The sequence below is a fragment of the Triticum aestivum genome, chromosome 4A (genome assembly GCF_018294505.1).
Source record: "Triticum aestivum cultivar Chinese Spring chromosome 4A, IWGSC CS RefSeq v2.1, whole genome shotgun sequence".
Taxonomy (NCBI): Eukaryota; Viridiplantae; Streptophyta; class Magnoliopsida; order Poales; family Poaceae; genus Triticum; species Triticum aestivum.
Window position 1 is genome coordinate 697816597 of NC_057803.1, and position 18562 is coordinate 697835158.

The window sequence follows — 18562 nt, forward strand, 5'->3', positions numbered from 1 at the left end:
CGGTTCCGACAGGTTTTTCAAAAGAAAAATGAGTAGCCTACTTTTATGGGACCCTAGTTGCATGCGATAACTTCACAGTTTCTTCATTTACTAGTACGTGCAATGCACGTTTATGTTTGGATGAAAATTAACTGGACATTGAAATTAGGTAGGATCTCAGTTATATATTAATTACATGATTAGCACAGAGATTGACATTTGATATGATAGTACTAGTTATAGATGCATATTTTAAAGTGTCCCTCCAAAATAAACGTTGACCAACATAAAGGACCACACCTACGTGCTAATGCTAACAAAGGCCATGTATATTCAGCTTGCCAAGACGGAATGAATGCTCCAGTACTCCACCAACTCTTGCACCGTGTGAATAATGTTCTCTATCAGTCCCTCACTTTATTTATACCACTCCATTCTCATGATACAATATTGTTCATTCATCCACACTTCTAATCAGTGACTTGCTTATCACGCATATATATGAGCTCATAAGACATGATTTTGCAAAAAAAAAAAACTCATAAGACATGCACGTAGAAACGAGATGGGTATACGCCATGGTAAAGAAAGAGTGATATGCATAAACATGCAGCAATGGGAGACATCGAAAAATTATCAAATCACACCTGCGAGATGTTCAGCTGTTCAAGTTGCTAGGTTCTCAATAAATTTGATGACACATTTCACCTAGTCCTAGTATTAGTGGACAAGCCACGTGCCAAGCTGCCTGAATCAGGTAGTTCAACATAGCTTGCTATATAGTTTAGGAACAAACGGTCTACTGGGGTAGCACCATGGTGACAACATCACTAATATCCTATTAATTAGACGATGTAACCCTGAGCACTTGGCCAACCATTATTTTACCAATCTCCTGGACAACATTACTATTTTTTTCTAGAATGTATACATAATTATTTCCTCTGTATCAAAATATAAGACGTTTTTGGACACCATGATAGTGTCAAAAAAGGTCTTATATTTTGATACGGAGGGAATATTAAATTGATTACTGTTAGCGGTCCAACATAGAAACCCACCAGCGTTGCAGCCCACATAGGAGGCGGCGAACGGCCGCTTCGTGGGACCAGACTGAATCAATGACAGAAAGGTGGCATCCCTGGTCATCTTCTTCATTCCCCTCATTTTCTTCCCAATACAGCAACGTCTGAGAAAAGGTACCATGTTCTGAGATTAAGACACTGAATTGCAGTAAGGTGTTACCAAATACATGGTGCGGGCATGAGATCTCAACAGACGAACTAGTAATTCTACCAAGAGCGCCAGTATTCTAGTGCGCTTATATTAGGCTCTTTCGGCATATAAATATGCTACATTTTGGTCACAATAACTTACGCTGTAACAACCTACATCACCAATTTAATGTTTTGTATAACAGAACAACTACTACATTTTTTTAGCGAGCCAAACATATGCATGTCTGCACATCATGCCAGGTCGGTTCTTTATGCTCTCTTAGGTGTCCATGATGGTAGTCACTTCACAGAACGTCAGCTGGTGCAATTTGTTTTTCATAACTTAAAAATGCCACAATACGACCCATCTTCACCATGAAGACCTTCTCTATGTAATCTTTAGATACCTAGTTTTGTTATTTCCAAAAGAAATTGCAGGGTTTCCACCTACAATATATAAGATAGACAAAATGGAATATGTGTTTAGCTATAAAAAAACATATATAAGATAGGAACCAAAATTCTAGTCTTTTAAGTTCCGATGTTCCCAATCATCTAATTTTAACTAGTGTCATGAAAGAAGTGTGCTATCCCCCCGATCCCCAAGTGGTACACAATGAAGCAAGCAAATTAAGTATCAGACCGAAATTGTAATTAATACTATATTTATAATATCCTCTAGACAGGCCCGTACATAAGGGTGGGCAAAATATTTTCGTGCCCATGAGTGCCAGGCAAGTATTCAGTCAGCGGATGAGTTGAAAAAGAAATGGTGGTGCCATGGAATGGGGGCTTCTGCTTTTGTGGGAGATGGACACCATGGATCAATCATGATTATTTATAGTGTCCCTGCAAAGAATGAATATTTGCCAGCATATAAAGAAGCACACCTGCAGAGTGAAACAGACCATTGTTCACCTCATGAATCCGGAATGAATACTCCACGAACTCCACACTTATGTGAATAAATTTTTCCCCGTTTCTTCCTCCACAAATACCATTCCATTTCAACAAATGGTATGGTTCATACACCTGCACTTTTAACCCGTTATTGAGGGATATATATCTTGGGATTAGATAGATCCAACAGAATAAAGGGAAACCATAGAAGAAGATCTCTGAAGAGGTGCATTGTTGGACATGCAGGAATACGAGACATCGGGACATTAGTAAACTGCACCTTTGACAACAAACCTGGTTTAGACTTTTAGTTTGTTGGTATGCTTTATGATACATGTCAACTAGCCCTAGTATCATTGGCCTAGCCACAAACAACGATACATCAACCGGAGCTTGCATGACATAGCTGGTTATGTTGTATGTATTAATGGCTTGGTGTATGGCGGTGTAGCTCTGTAACGACACCATGACTAAACCCGGTCATTAGATAATTGATGCAAGTTCGTACCTACCATTCCTTTATGTGATGAGTGCACCAATGGAAGACAAAAATTCTCTGGGCATTTGATACGTATTTGGAATAATAACCTCCTCAATACCATATATTTTGTTCTTCGGAATAACCAAAGCTCAAACTAGGAGGGTAGTTCTCACAGGGGCTTCTGAACACTTATTCTCCAAAGATGTTAGTTTAAACCTCTCAGAGAAGGCTGCCTGAATGAATTCATACTTTTTTTACCAAATTTAGAAGAACATGTTCAATACTTGCATTAAATAGATCTATGGTCATAGAAGAACAACTCTAAGACCAAGATTAGTTCAGGATTATCACCAATACCTTATGATTATGAGTATTCCCTCCGTACCGGTGCATTAGTCATCTTTAGGTTGTGAAATGCGACCAAGACGGAGGAGAAAATGAGAAAACTTAATGCTTATTTGCTAATTAGTACCATTGCATGAAATAAACTTACCACTGCATGCCTGCTATGTACTCTCGAGTTATTGAAAACATACATGCTCCACGTCTCTTATTGCTTGATTCCTTTATTCATGTCAAAAAACAAGGAACGAAGAGGGAGTTAATGCACCACGCCCAAGCGGTTGTGATTATTTGGTTTTTGTAATGTACCTAATGCACCGGTATGGAGAGAGTACTGATTACACAACATACTTTACCATATGTCAATTGGTAGAGGCACATGATTGTGCTACTACAAATCCATTCGAACAATGTAACTACGCATATCTACAAGAAATTGGAACCACATGATAGCATCATTATGCAAAGTCCCAGGTAAAAAAACTGAAGATAAGAAAATATGGGATATATTAGCCTACCTAGTGTATTTTGATACCTATAAGAACTTACCAGACTCTTCAAGCAACAATAGCACAAATGTCAAGATAGTTATTTAAAAGAGGGAACCAAAAGAAAAATATATAAGCAAGGTTAGGTAAGGACCATCAAAAGCCACAACAAAGAACATTCATTGATGAAAACTTTTATGCAATATTTTGGTTTCATGTTTTCGGCCTCCTGTTATGCACCTCATTTCGAGTACGCTACTGATCTCCAAGTGTTATAAAATGAAGCAGGTATAGTATGATGCCAAAATTACACAAATTTGGATTGACACAAACATTAATCGTCTCTCGTTCTCACACTTTGACTCCACATGAACATTATACAAGGGTAGGCATGGCAGCATCGATCATTCATGGCTTCCACAAACAAGACCAAATGAATCAAGATCCAAAAGGACGTGAGACTACTGCCTGATGACTAATTTTACTCTAGTTCGACTCACTTCGACTAACACAATGGTCAAAGTTGCCAGTACAACTACAATGTTCAAAGCTGAAGATGAATAGATTGAAAGTTTCTCGCAAAAAGATAAACTACAGTATAACTAGCGACCAACCACAAGTTAACATGATGGATTTTCCCATTCGATTACAAGTTAAATAAGTTGCTTAACTCCACCTCAGAACAAACACATAAACTGATCAACCAAAAAAATCAACGACAACTTGCAGTATTTCACCATCTTTTCCACCGTTTGGAAGAAATCAATATAACAAACATAATTAGGCCTGGTATGAACAACAGCAGGAGACCGTGTATGCTAGCCTTTTCCTGCAGATCACAACAGATGACCAGTAAAGTAATCGTTACTACATAATCATATAATCACAGATGAACAGTAGTAAAGTGTATCCCGAACACAAGGACCACTATTTCCGTTGGGAAATTATATTACGCTGATAAGCAAGAGAAGGAGCATTCTTACTACTTTAGAACTATAATGCCTCCTCAAAAAGATACCACTACATAAAAGCAACAAAATTAGGCAAACAGATCAACTAGATGCATTGTAATTAAGGAATTATTCTGTTAAGAATCATGCAATAAAAAATCCTCTGTTTCACCAAAAACCACAACAAGTAAGATGGCAGATATCATGGAACCCAACATGAAATGAGGCAAGTATTTGTATTGTGTCATTTCTACTGCAATCAACATGTTCACTGGAATATGCTAAAATTTTGTAAGTAAAACATAACTTGGTTTAGCTGGTCAAAGGGAACTGGGGTGGAGAATTAGATAGAAGATTAAAATCTTTTGCAGATTGATTGGTCACTTAATGAACACAATATGCAAGATGATGACCTTAACGATGAAAGCAGAGGCACTGGGCATGGGACTGTTGGTGTAAAGATCTAATACTTTTTTGACTGATTGGTACTGCCTAAGTAGTACTACTGAACTGCAGATGCCTATTCACATAGACACGTCGATATAACATGTACCCATATTCTATCACCCTTGTTTATATTCCTTTATGTATGTTTCTTGACCTTAAAGATATGGCTTGTGTTAATTAATATCTTCATTGCTACTAATTAAGTGCCATCATTCAGATTATGGCCATAGTGATAGTGTTTGCTAACGAAAATGCAATGTATACCAAAAGCTCTTTCCTAAGAAGTACAAAGCTAATTATGTGAACCTAAGGAGAAGGTAGGTCAGATTCGGACAAGTGAAGCAATAGAACACCATTTCTCAAGTTAACCCCGATCATGACATAGAAGAACTATGCAACAATATTATGAATCTGTTGGACTCCTACCCTCTCTGACCATCACAGAACTATGCAAATACATTACACTGCCAAAGCTTTTCAAGGATAGTGGCAAAAAATATGACTAGCTAATGACATAAAAAAGTCTAACAGAAATTAAGAAGTAATTAGTACTAAATGACATGAAAACCATGGAAAATTCATGACAACACAAAGATGTATCTTAACTAGCAAAGAAATATGTGAATAAAATCTACCAAGCGACTAGAGCTAGGCCAAAGTGGCTGGTATTTATAATGAGAAGACACATGTGAACATAAATGCAGAGTCACATGGAACAAAGTCTACGTCAATATAATTATGAAAAATAGAATGCTATCTGCAAGAGATCCTACCTCTAGGTACCTCTAGGCAACTGGGCCATTTCACTCCGAAGCCACAGGATATCGGTGTCATCATCCTCGGCAGTAGATGCCAGGAAGATCTCACGGTTTTCAGCATTTTTGAACACATTGTATGCCCTGACTCTCTCATCAGGTCTGACGCCTTCCATTTTGTGTAGAACAGGAATGCACCTGCTGATTGAGAAGTCCTACACATCTCTCAACTTGGCGCTTTCTTTTGCCAATAGAGAAGCTTCATCCTTTGCTTGGTTCTTTCTCATCCCGACATATTCCTTCATCAATCGCACCATTGCATCTTCACTCTTCTCAGGCTCCTTTGCCCCCTTTCGAGCCTTCTTTATTGAACCAGAAGTCACCTTCCTTTCGCTTATTTGTTCAGCATTCCCCACTCTGGCGCTTCTGCAAAACCTAAACTGGGGTAGAGTCAGGGAACTGCGGCTTTGTGATGTATACATAACGATGGTGAGATCTTCGCTTCCTCCGGCTCTGCGATTCAGACCATCAACACGGCACTCAGTTTATGTTTATTTGTGCACCTCCTTTACTTCATCCAAGAAGTTGTTGGAGTAAGAGAGAAGTAATAGGCAGAGCGTACAAACCTTGGGACGACGGCGGCCGCTGGCGGTGGCGAGGGCTTGGTCTCCGGTAGCTCTGGCACTTCAGCCCTGAACATGACATCCAATCTATGTCCCACTAGTAGAAAAAGGGTCTAATGTTCAACTCTTTAGTCCCGGTTTGTAATAGAACCGGCACTAATGTGACCATTAATTAGTGCCGGTTTCAACGGCTAGGTGGGTGGCTCTCATTAGTACCGGTTTGTGGCGAATCTTTAGTACTGGTTCGTGCCATGAACCGGTACTAAAGAGGTGGTGGAAGGCTGATGTCAGGATGCGGCCCCACCATGACCTATGGTATCGGTTCGTGCCACGAACTGGGACTAGAAGTTCACCTTTAGTGCTGGTTCGTGTAACCAACCGGGACTAAAGATATCACAATATATTGTGCTTCTTCCAGCCCGAGCCGAAGCGCTCTGTTTTTGCCCTCCTCTCTGTTTTCTTCCCCTCTTGCTCGAGCTCACCTCCATTTTTGCCAAAATTTTCCAAGATTTGAAGGCACCCCATCCATCCAAGTGATCACAATGGTTAGCAACTTCATCCTTTCATCTCTCATTGCTAGATTAGCTCGCAATGCTCTATAAGTATAGTGATTTGTGGGTTTTTAGTTTGGGAGGAATTATATGTGGTAGTTTATTTGATTTATATGCAATTTGAGGTCAAAATAACTCTTATTTTGCATATGTAGGTGTGGTTTACTTAGTGCCTTCCCGTCTCCGTCCTAACCACCGTCGATCGCCCGCACCGTCCCATCGCCGACACCACCTTGGGGTGATCCTCTTGTTCTTATCTTTTTAATATAAGAAAAAAAATCATGTTTGTGTTATTTAGATATATAGTTACTTGTATAATTATCTTACCCGTACGTTGTTTCTTATACATAGTGCCATGGTTTTGATATCCGTCCCCGTCGGCCTTCGTCCGGATTATGATCCGGATGTGGTATATTCTCTTTTGTAACTAGTTGTTGCATTTCGTGTTTATGACAAATTATGCCCATCAAGTTGACATAGATATTTTTATCTAGGAGGTATGTGAACCGGAAATTCCAAGCGACCCTATTGTTGAAAGGTTAAATTTAGTGGAAAAAGAAAATGAGTATTTGAAAGAAAAATTGAAAAGAATTGAGGGGGAGAATATGGAATTGGAGTTGCATGTTGCCGATGTCCTTGATGGTCACAAGATCAAGATGGAGAAAATGCACTTGAAGATTAGAAAGCTTTGAAAATATGCCATCGATAGTGAGGCTTGGTATCATTATGCTGTTGGATCAATTATCACCTTAGTTGCGATCGTGATCGCATTTGTTGTTGCATTTAAATGCTTTAGCTAGAGAGTTATTTGTATGTTGTTTTACGTGAATAAGTGTTGTATGAACTTTATGCATGAACTTGTATTAATTTGGTCTTTTCGGTGCGTTGTAAATGAAGATGAGCCAACAATGGATGTACAATGACCGATGCTCTCCCCAGTTCATTAATGGCGTGCATACTTTTGTGCTTGCGGCTGAGGCAAACAAGCGGACGGATGGTTTTATGCCTTGTCCATGTGCTAACTGTAATAATGATCTGAATTACTCTAAGTCAAGAACCATTCACGTACACCTATTTGTGTCCGATTTCATGTCCTACTATAATGTTTGGACCAAGAACGGAGAAAGAGGGGTTATGATGGAAGACAATGAAGAAGAAGAGGACGACGACAGTTATCCTCGTCATGGGTTCCCTGAAAACGATGGTACAACAATGGGGGAAGAAGTTGAGTTAGCAATGCGGGAAGAAGCTGAAGAAGAGGCATCAAATGAGCCCGTTGATGGTCTAGGTCGGGCCATTGCCGATGCAAAAAGAAAATGCGCAAGTGAAAAAGGAGAAGAAGAAGTTGCAGCGTATGTTAGAGGATCACAAGAAATTGTTGTACCCGAATTGCGAAGCTGACAAGAAAAAGCTTGCCACCACATTGGAATTGTTGCAATGGAAGGCAGAGAATGGTGTATCTGACAAGGGATTTGGAAAGTTGCTGATAATGCTAAAGAAGATGCTTCCAAAGGACAACAAATTGCCTGAGAGTACATACGAAGCAAAGAAGGTTGTCTGCCCTCTAGGATTAGAGGTGCAGAAGATACATGCATGCCCTAATGACTGCATCCTCTACCGCAGTGAGTATGAGGATTTGAACGCGTGCCCGGTATGCGGTGCATTGCGTTATAAGATCAATCGTGATGACGCTGGTGATTTCAAGGGCGAGCATCCCAGGAAGAAGATTCCTGCGAAGGTGATGTGGTATGCTCATATAATACCACATCTTGTTCCAAAAAAGAGCATGCCAAGTCGATGTGATGGCACAGAGAAGACCGTAAGAAAGACGGGAAGTTGAGAGTACCTGCTGACGGGTCAAAGTGGAGAAAAATCGAGAGAAAGTACTGGGAGGACTTTGCAGGTGACGCATGGAACATATGGTTTGGTCAAAGCACAGATGGCATTAATCCTTTTGGGGAGCAGAGCAGCAACCATAGCTCCTGGCCTTTGACTCTATGTATGTATGACCTTCCTCATTGGTTGGGCATGAAGCGGAAGTTCATTATGATGCCAGTGCTCATCCAAGGCCCTAAGCAACCAGGAAATGACATTGACGTGTACCTAAGGCCATTAGTTGAAGAACTCTTACAACTGTGGAATGGAAAAGGTGTACGTGCGTGGATGAGCACAAACAGGAAGAATTTGACCTACATGCGTTGTTGTTTGTGACCATCAATTATTGGCCTGCTCTCAGTAACCTTTCAGGACAGGCAAACAAGGGATACCGCGCATGCACACACTGTTCAGATGGTACCGACAGTATATATTTGGATAATTGTAACAAGAATGTGTACCTCGGACATTGTCGATTTCTTTTGACCAGGCATCCCATAAAAGAGAAAGGCAAGTATTTCGAAGGCGAGGCAGATCACCAGACGAAGCCTCGCCACTGTACAGGTCATGATGTACATGATATGGTCAAGGATTTGAAGGTACTCTTTGGAAAGGGTCCTTGCGGACAATTTATTCTGAAAGACACTGACGGACGCGCACCCATGTGGAAGAAGAAATCTATATTTTGGGACCAGACCTATTGGAAAGACCTAGAGGTCCACTCCGCAATCGACGTGATGCACGTGACGAAGAATCTTTGCGTGACCCTGCTTGGCTTCTTGGGTGTGTATGGGAAGACAAAAGATACACCAGAGGCACAGGAGGACCAGCAACGTATGCATGAAAAGGACGACATACATCAAGGTCATGCCAACTACGCTCTTACCAAAGAAGAGAAGGAAATCTTCTTTGAATGCCTGCTTAGTATGAAGGTACCGTCTGGATTCTCGTTGAATATAAAGGGAATAATAAGTATGACATAGAAAAAGCTTCAGAACCTAAAGTCTCATGACTGCCACGTGATTATGACGCAGCTGCTTCTGGTTGCATTGAGGGGGCTTCTACCGGAAAACGTTTGATTAGTCATTGTGATGTGATACGTCTCCTGCTTCTTTCCTAAACACTTTTGCCCTTGTTTTGGACTCTAATTTGCATGATTTGAATGGAAATAACCCGGACTGATGTTGTTTTTAGCATAACTGTCATGGTGTTATTTTTGTGCAGAAATAAAAGTTCTCGGAATGTCCTGGAAATCCATGGAGCAACTTTTCAAAACTAATAAAAAATATTGGCGAAAGAAATAGCGTTAGGGGGCCCACACCCTGTCCACGAGGGTGGGGGGCGCGCCCCCTCCCCCTTGGCGCGCCCCCCTATCTCGTGGGCCCCCTGGACATCCACCGACCTCAACTCCAACTCCACATATTCCGTTTCATGGAGAAAAAAATCAGAGAGAAAGTTTCATCACGTTTTACGATATGGAGCCGGCGCCAAGCCCTAATCTCTCCCACGAGGGCTGATCTGGAGGTCCTTCGTCGCCGTCATCATCATCAACCATCCTCCATCACCAATTTCATGATGCTCATCGCCGTGCGTGAGTAATTCCATCGTAGGCTTGCTGGACGGTGATGGGTTGGATGAGATTTACCATGTAATCAAGTTAATTTTGTTAGGGTTTGATCCCTAGTATCCACTATGTTCTCAGATTGATGTTGCTATTACTTTGCTATGCTTAATGCTTGTTACTAGGGCCCGAGTGCCATGATTTCAGATCTGAACCTATTATGTTTTCATGAATATATGTGAGTTCTTGATCCTATCTTGCATGTCTATAGTCACCTATTATGTGTTATGATCCGACAACCCCGAAGTGACAATAATGGGGATACTTCTCGGTGATGACCTGTGACGCCGCCGATTCAATCGTACAATCATACACGCAAATGTGTACGATCAAGATCAGGGACTCACGGGAAGATATCACAACACAACTCTAAAAATAAAATAAGTCATACAAGCATCATAATACAAGCCAGGGGACTCGAGGGCTCGAATACAAGTGCGCGATCATAGACAAGTCAGCGGAAGCAACAATATCTGAGTACAAACGTAAGTTAAACAAGTTGCCATAAGATGGCTAGCACAAACTGGGATACAAATCGAAAGAGGTGCATGCCTCCTACCTGGGATCCTTCTAAACTACTCCTGGTCATCGTCAGCGGCTTCCACGTAGTAGTAGGCACCTCAAGTGTAGTAGGAGTCGTCGTTGACCGTGGCGTCTGGCTCCTGGGCTCCGGCATCTGGTTGCGACAACCAGGTAGAAGGGAACATGGGAAAAGAGGGAGAAAAGCAACCGTGAGTACTCATCCAAAGTACTCGCAAGCAAGGAGCTACACTACATATGCATGGGTATATGTGTAAAAAGGCAATATCGGTGGACTAAACTGCATAATGCCGGAATAAGAGGGGGATAGCTAGTCCTATCGAAGACTACGCTTCTGGCAGCCTCCGTCTTGCAGCATGTAGAAGAGAGTAGATTGAAGTCCTGCAAGTAGCATAGTGTAGCATAATCCTACCCGGCCATCCTCCCCTCGTCGCCCTGTGGAAAAGCGATCACCGGGTTGTCTGTGGAACTTGTCTGGGTGTGTTTTATTAAGTATCCGGTTCTAGTTGTCCTAAGGTCAAGGTACAACTCCGGGTCATCCTTTTACCAAGGGACACGGCTATTCGAATAGATAAACTTCCCTGCAGGGGTGAACCACATAACCCAACACGCTCGATCCCATTTGGCCGGACACACTTTCCTGGGTCATGCCCGGCCTCGCAAGATCAACACGTCGCAGCCCCACCTAGGAACAACAGAGAGGTCAGCACGCCGGTCTAAATCCTATGCGCGCAGGGGTCTGGGCCCATCGCCCATTGCACACCTGCACGTTGCGTGGGCAGTCGGAAGCAGAACTAGCCCCCTTAATAGAAGAGCGGTCTTACGTTCCAATCCGGTGCGCGCCGCTCAGTCGCTGACGTCACGAAGGCTTCGGCTGATACCACGACGTCGAGTGCCCATATCTTTCCCGCGTAGTTGGTTAGTGCGTATAAGCCAGTGGCCAGACTCAGATCAAATACCAAGATCTCGTTAAGCGTGTTATTATGAAGTAACCGCGGACGCCGACTAGGGCCACTACAAAAATCTGTTAATACGTGACGGTTTCAGTCTGTCATTGACTTGCGCAAGTCCGTCATCGAGGGGCATACGTGAAGGATTTGAGTTCCATCATGTATATCGCGTCATAATTTAACCACAGCACCCTCCATGATGGATCATCGAAAACTGTCACGAACCATGACGGATTTTAACCGTCATTGATGGCGGTTAACTCGCATGCTCATAACGGCGTTAGCTTGTCTACCATGTCATCATCTGACATGGAAGTGACGTGGCAGCCCATGTTGTAATCAGCCCATCTAAAATTTTGGCCCACTAAATTTCAACTCTCCAAGAGTGGTGGCCCATATAGTAATCAAGCCAATTTGAATCTAGGTCCATTAACTTCAAGAAAGGCCCACTAATTTCTCAGTCCAGGACATTAGCCCATCACACATTTCTCTTGGTCCATGGAAATTTTAAGCCAATAATAATTTAATAGAAAATATATGTTCAGGTCCTTAAAAGCAAAAAATTACATAAACACACCGAAAAATACACCTGTACAGGAGCAAAAAAAGAACCAAAAAAGATTAATTCTACAAGCATGTCTTGGAGAACACTATGCTACTCTACAACCAGCACCACACCCATCAAGCAACGCACAATGCTCATTGGACAACCATGGGACCCCGCATTCCTGGCCGTGGATCCGCTCGTCATGTCTTTGTTGTTGAAAATGCTCCCATAAACGAATATCTGCCACATGATGAAAAATATGTCACAGTGTGTAATATTATAGTCAGTAGGTTAAAATAGAAGTAGAAACTGGAAGTAGCTTACTACACGTTATCAAGTTCTATATTTTTCTCTGCAATGATGCAAAGTAGTGAAACAAAATCATTTGTGTGAAAAGAAACAACTGATGGCAACAAAAAGGAATGATGAGCATACATAGATCAATAGTTGGTAGTAAACTCCACTGTGCTTATTTGACTAGAAGTTCTAAGCTATCACTACACTAAACTCGAATCATGCTATGAAAACCCTTTGAATTTCCTACGATGCAGTCTCTAATGTGCCGTGAAATATGAAGTATGTGAAACTAAGAAAAGTATAAAAAGTAAGTCAAGGGGAGGCACTTGGGTACCCATTGCCGAAAATAAATAACATAGGCAATACTTTTATTCTGGTAACAAAGGCAAACATCAAAATGAAAAGGGAACAAAACTTCTTTATCTTAATAAAATTATTATGCTAAAGGAGAATAATAATATCACAGGTAGTCCTACCTTCCAACAACAACAAAAAGGATAATAGCTTCTCGTACAACAATCAATCATACCGTAATGCATCCACAGTTCCAATCTATAACAGAGAAAGCAGACTGCCACAGTTAAAATTTTCATTTCAACAATGAAAAGGGGTTACCATTGGTATGAAAATAAGTGATAATTGATGTATTATATATGTAGTGTGGGATAGGATACTGAACAGAAGGGAGTTAAGTTAATGTACAGAATTATTGATGTCCAACACAATCTGAATCCTAAACAGTATTTTTAGAATAGGGAACTTGTTGCTTTTGTATTAACAAGAAAACAACAGGAGCATAATTAGAGTCCACATCTGTTCAAGCAAAAATATAGTTACTTGACAGGAAATAAAAATCGAAGTAACAATAATATATAGCATATAGCAATATAAACAAAATATACACTTACAGTTCTAAGATGCTGATGATAAAAGTACAATTTTTTAGGTTTTCTCTCAAGTACTAGATACACGCATCTGTAAAACAAGTCCATTCTAGCAAGATACACAGTCGCAGCTGAATTTATATCTAACAAGCTGGAACTTCCAAATTAACTCCCAAAAGATCAATACGAAAGCAACATGAAGAATGGTGCATGTTAGAAAAAATAGCTATATCATATTGTGTGGATCAGCATTAGCTTGCCCTAATTAAATTGTGTGTAACAGTGCAAGAGAATCAGATCCACAAAACCGGCAGCAACTAATCAAGTTCACATATTCATCTCAGCAAATGAATCCGCCTTTGAACTGAACCGAAACATTTCTGTATTCAGATTGCAAGTATCATCAAGATTTGTGGTAAAGTGGGGAGAGGCTCACCACGCTAGGAGGTAAGGAGGACGTAGCCATCAATGAGCTCGTCCAGGCATTCTAGGACAGGATGCAGGGGCCAAGGGGGTGCTGGACTTGGTTCTGCACCTCTTCCGGCAAAGAGAGCTTGTTGGGAACGGCTGCACTGAGGAGGAGGATGTCTTGTACGCTGCTGGATGAGTGGAGAAGGCGGTAGGCATTAGTGGCATACAAATCAACCCTAATAAATAGTTCAACTTGGACAGCACAAGCAGCCTGACTAGAATATGATTCTAAGAGAGAAAAACACTGTCCAAGAAAAAGAGAAACAAAAACTGCATGCGACAAAGCAGCAGGACCATTCATTCAGGGAACAGAAGAGGTAGCAAAAGCAGCAGCAGGTAATCCTTATAACTAGAGGCTAAGCATCCATCGTTGTCTCCAGTCAGCTACTTCATAGTAACTAACACCGGCAAATAAAAAGTAGCACAATTAACTTGTCATATAATCTAAACATTCAAAGTTCAAGTCCAGATTTGATGTTATATGGCTAAAGAGCAGTTGCAATAACAAATGTCCAGGATACAAAATATTAATCCTTCCAACAGGAAGTATATTCCAAGGTACTGATGTAGGCAAACTAAAATTTTGAAGTGCTAATTCTTTGAACGAGAAGCATATGTCGAGGACCTTTCTACAAAGCCGAAACCAGCATGATAGCAGAGGTAAATAATTACAGGGAACCACAAACTAGTGAGCTACCGGCCCCAGCAGTACCTATACACATGGATGTATTAGTATCGCAGAGAACATTTGCATGCAAGAGATCAGATTATTTTTCTAGAAAAATGCAAGAGTGTAGTTAATGGAAGAAGTCGTTTCTATAGGAAAAATATACATGGTCGGCAGTACTAATGTTGTAGATATATTGAATCAATAATATAAATGTTTCACTGTTGATGTTGTACGGACAAAGATTCATGGCTGACTGGTGGCCCAGTACTTAAGATACTGAATCGATACCATTAAAGTATTAGTACTGATGTTGTACAGATTAATAACAGATTCCACACACAAATGTATAAAAGGTTCAGAGCAATTCCACACTACTTCATCACACTCTAGCCAAACGAGACATCTTTCTGAACTTATCTACACCTGAGCTTCTGTACATAGGCTACACAATCAACTTGCCATGTAATATAAACATATAAAGTTCAAGCCAGATTTGATATTATGTACCTATGTAGCTAAAGAGCAGCTGCAATAACAAATGTTCAGGATATAAAATGTTTAATCCTTCCAACAGGCAGTATATTCCAAGGTACTGATGTTACATGGACATTAAAATTTTAAAATACTAATCCTTTGAACGAGAAGTATATGTCAAGGACCGGACTACAAAGCCAAATTCATCATGATAGCAGAGGTAAACATTACAGGGGAAACACAAACTAGTGAGCTACAGGCCCAATGAACTACACATACACGTGGATGTATTATTATCTCACAGAGTACATTTGCACGCAAGAGATAATCTTTTTTCTTTTTATAAAAATGCAAGACTGTAGTTAATGGAAGGCAAGTCATTTACCCAATGCCAACAAGTGTTGTGTTACAAAGATTTGAGATTTCTACATACAAAAATGCATGCTCAGCAGTGTGCACTGTGAAAACTGTATGCTACTACTACATTTAACTATGCGCAGAACTCAGCCCATAAATTATTACTTGAGCACTAATTTTTATTTTTATTTGAAAATATTCTAATATGTTCAGCACAGTCACGTACCCACATCCAGTCATCCACACTAGCTGAGCAATATCAACAATATCAACAAATCCACACAGCAGAAGCATCAACGCAAGAGATGACTGGTACTTGAGCAGCAAGCATGCAGCAGCAACCAATCCATAGAGAGGAAGAGGGAGGGAGTGAGCAAGGGAAGAACAACCTGGGGGCGAGAAGCTCGCGGTGGAGTGGCTAGGACGTGAGGTCAGGGAAGGAAATCGCCCAACCTCCGTCCGGCAATGGTATTGAGTGCCTCACCTGCGACCAACCAAAGCAGTAGGAAAACATATCAGCCATGGAGATCCATCCATCGATTTAGGGGTGGGATTGGGAACTAGAGAGGCGGTACCATCTGGGGTTACCACCATAGACCACGGGGAAAAGGAAGGGGAGGCCAAACTTGGCGCAGAACAACGCGAGGAAGGAGCCGACCTCTAGAGCTGCTCGGCGGATCCGGAAGCAGCGCCGCAAATCGGGGAGCGCCTCGGCCTGCTCGTTCTGGGGGCCGCCTAGTTTAAGGAGATAAGGGGAGAGCGGGGATGTGGGCGAGGGTGTGGCGGTGGCGGTTAGGGAGAGGGGCACCGAGGTTGCCTGTGGTGGCGGCGGACGAGGGAGAGGGAGATGGATAGGATTGAATTGGGGGATGGAGGATGGAGAAGAAGATGGGGAGCAGCGGTGGTGGAGGCGGTCAACCACCGTTGGGCCATGTGCCTACCGTGCGATGTGAGGGAGTGGACGGTTGTGATGCACGATCCGCGGGAAGGGCGGATTGACCAATCAGGATTTAGCATACGCATCACACCGGATACATGCCACATCAGCATGAGCCATCGGTGACGGTCCGACTTAGGTCCACATGGTCTGTCCATGACAGTTTCCATGACAGACTTCCATTGTCCATCATAATGGGGCATCATTTTAGTGGCCATTCGCATCTTGTTGATCCGTGACGATTTCTGTGACGACCCGGAGGGACCGGCGCTATATCTGTGATGGTTTTCAAGAACGTCACCAGAAATCCGTCATGGATTAACAGATTTCTTGTAGTGGGCCAGGCCCACCTCTCGCCTAGGTGGTCTCAACCTGCCCTGTCGGTCCGCCACAAAGTAACAGTCGTGGGCCGTCGGGAGCCCAGGCCCACCTCTACCGGGATGGAGCCACCTGTCCTTCCAGCCCCCACATCAGAATCACTTGCGGGTACTCAACGAGCTGACCCGACTTTAGTCACCATCTATATTATGTATATATGTATAGTATATACCCGTGATCACCTCCCAAGTGATCATGGCCCGATAGTATGGCAAGGCAGACCGACAAGAATGTAGGGCCACAGATGATAAACTAGCATCCTATACTAAGTATTTAGGATTGCAGGTAAGGTATCAACATATGTAGCAACAATGTCATGCTATGCATCAAAATAGGATTAACGGAAAGCAGTAACATGCTACACTACTCTAATGCAAGCAGTATAGAGGAGAATAGGCGATATCTGGTGATCAAAGGGGAGGCTTTCCTGATTGCTCTGGCAAGAAGGAGGGACCGTCAACACCGTAGTCGTACTGGGTAGCAGCGGCGTCGGTCTCGGTGTCTAGCGGAAGAAGAGTGGGAAGAACAATGAATACAATGCAAACAGATGCAAAACGATGCATGACAAAGCAATGTGTGATGCTAGGCGTGCCCTAACGCGGTATGAGGTGATACCGGTGAAGGGGGGGGGGGAACATCCGGGAAAGTATTCCGGTGTTTCGCGTTTTCGGATAGGTGAACCGGAAGAGGAAGGTTGCATGTTTGCTGTGATAGGGATGTGTGGCGGACGAACGGGCTGCGTATCCGGATTCGTCTCATCGTTCTGAGCAACTTTCATGTACAAAGTATTTTCATCCGAGTTACAGATTATTTTATATTATTTTTTAAAAAGTTTTAAATCATTTTCTAAATTATTATTACTAAATTAATATGAAATTAGCATTACTGCATCAGCTTGATGTCAGCATGACATCAGCAGTCAATAGAGGTGTTGATGGTCAAACAGACGTGAGGGTCCCGCATGTCATAGTCTCGTAGTAATTAAACAGGGTTAACTAGCTTTAACTAAATGATTGGGTTAATCTAATCCAAATTAATTAAGTTAATTAATCCTTTAATTAATTAATTTAATTAACATTTTTAATTATTATTTTATATATTTATTTATTTAATTACTTTTTTTAACATTACAGGGGATAGGCCCCACATGTCATTCGCCCTAGGGGCCTTAGTGGGTGTGGCTAACGGGTGCGGGCGAAGGGGTGCCCGCACACCAGAGCCCACCAGGGGAGGGGAGCACCGGCCACGACGGGCCGGAGCAGGGCGGTGCGGCAACGGGCGCCGGCTGATAGAGGAGCAGGAGCGAGCGACGAGCTGCAGCGACGTGGTCTCGTACGACGACGACCGAACGTAGGCGGGAGGAGGGGCGCCCAGCAGCAAGCAGGAGCCGCGGGACGTGCGGGCGGCGGTTGCGGGGCGCGCCCTGGGCGTGTCGAGGAGCGGGCGTGCGTGAGCGGGCGCGGCGAGCACGCCGATAGAGGCGACGTCGGGCGCGGGGTGCCATTGCGAGCAGGGGAGGAGGAGGAGATGCCGGGGCCTCACCACGGGGTCGTGGGTCTAGGAAGTGGGGGTTGAGGAGGAGGACGCAGACGACCGCGCGACGGGGAGGCGAGCGGCGATCCGGCGGGGTGGCTCCAGCAAGGTGGCACCAGAGACGGCAAGCGGCGACGGGGCGCAGCGTGGCTTGGGGAGGCCGTCGGGGAGGAAGCCGAGGAGGTCCAGCATGGGGAAGAGACGGGGAGGCGACGACGGAGATGAGCGACGCCGGCGATGGGGCGCTGGGACAAGGCGGCAGGGCTCGGGTGCGCCGGGGCGCCATCCAGATCCA

At 42.9% G+C, this 18562-nt stretch overlaps 1 long non-coding RNA gene across 4 annotated transcripts; it reads right to left on the reverse strand.

Annotated features, from left to right (window-relative positions):
* Nucleotides 1-12241: 12241 nt before the first annotated feature.
* Nucleotides 12242-16309, reverse strand: LOC123083208 (uncharacterized). 4 transcript variants are annotated; one of them, XR_006439238.1, is made up of 5 exons: nucleotides 16078-16309; nucleotides 15809-15903; nucleotides 13884-14043; nucleotides 13040-13115; nucleotides 12242-12506 (listed from the first exon to the last, which is right to left on the reverse strand). It is a non-coding gene; the product is annotated as an uncharacterized lncRNA (long non-coding RNA). The 4 variants fall into 4 exon arrangements; XR_006439239.1 differs by having other exon boundaries at nucleotides 13884-14046; XR_006439237.1 differs by having other exon boundaries at nucleotides 13884-14046; nucleotides 15995-16291.
* Between the last annotated feature and the right edge of the window lie 2253 nt (nucleotides 16310-18562).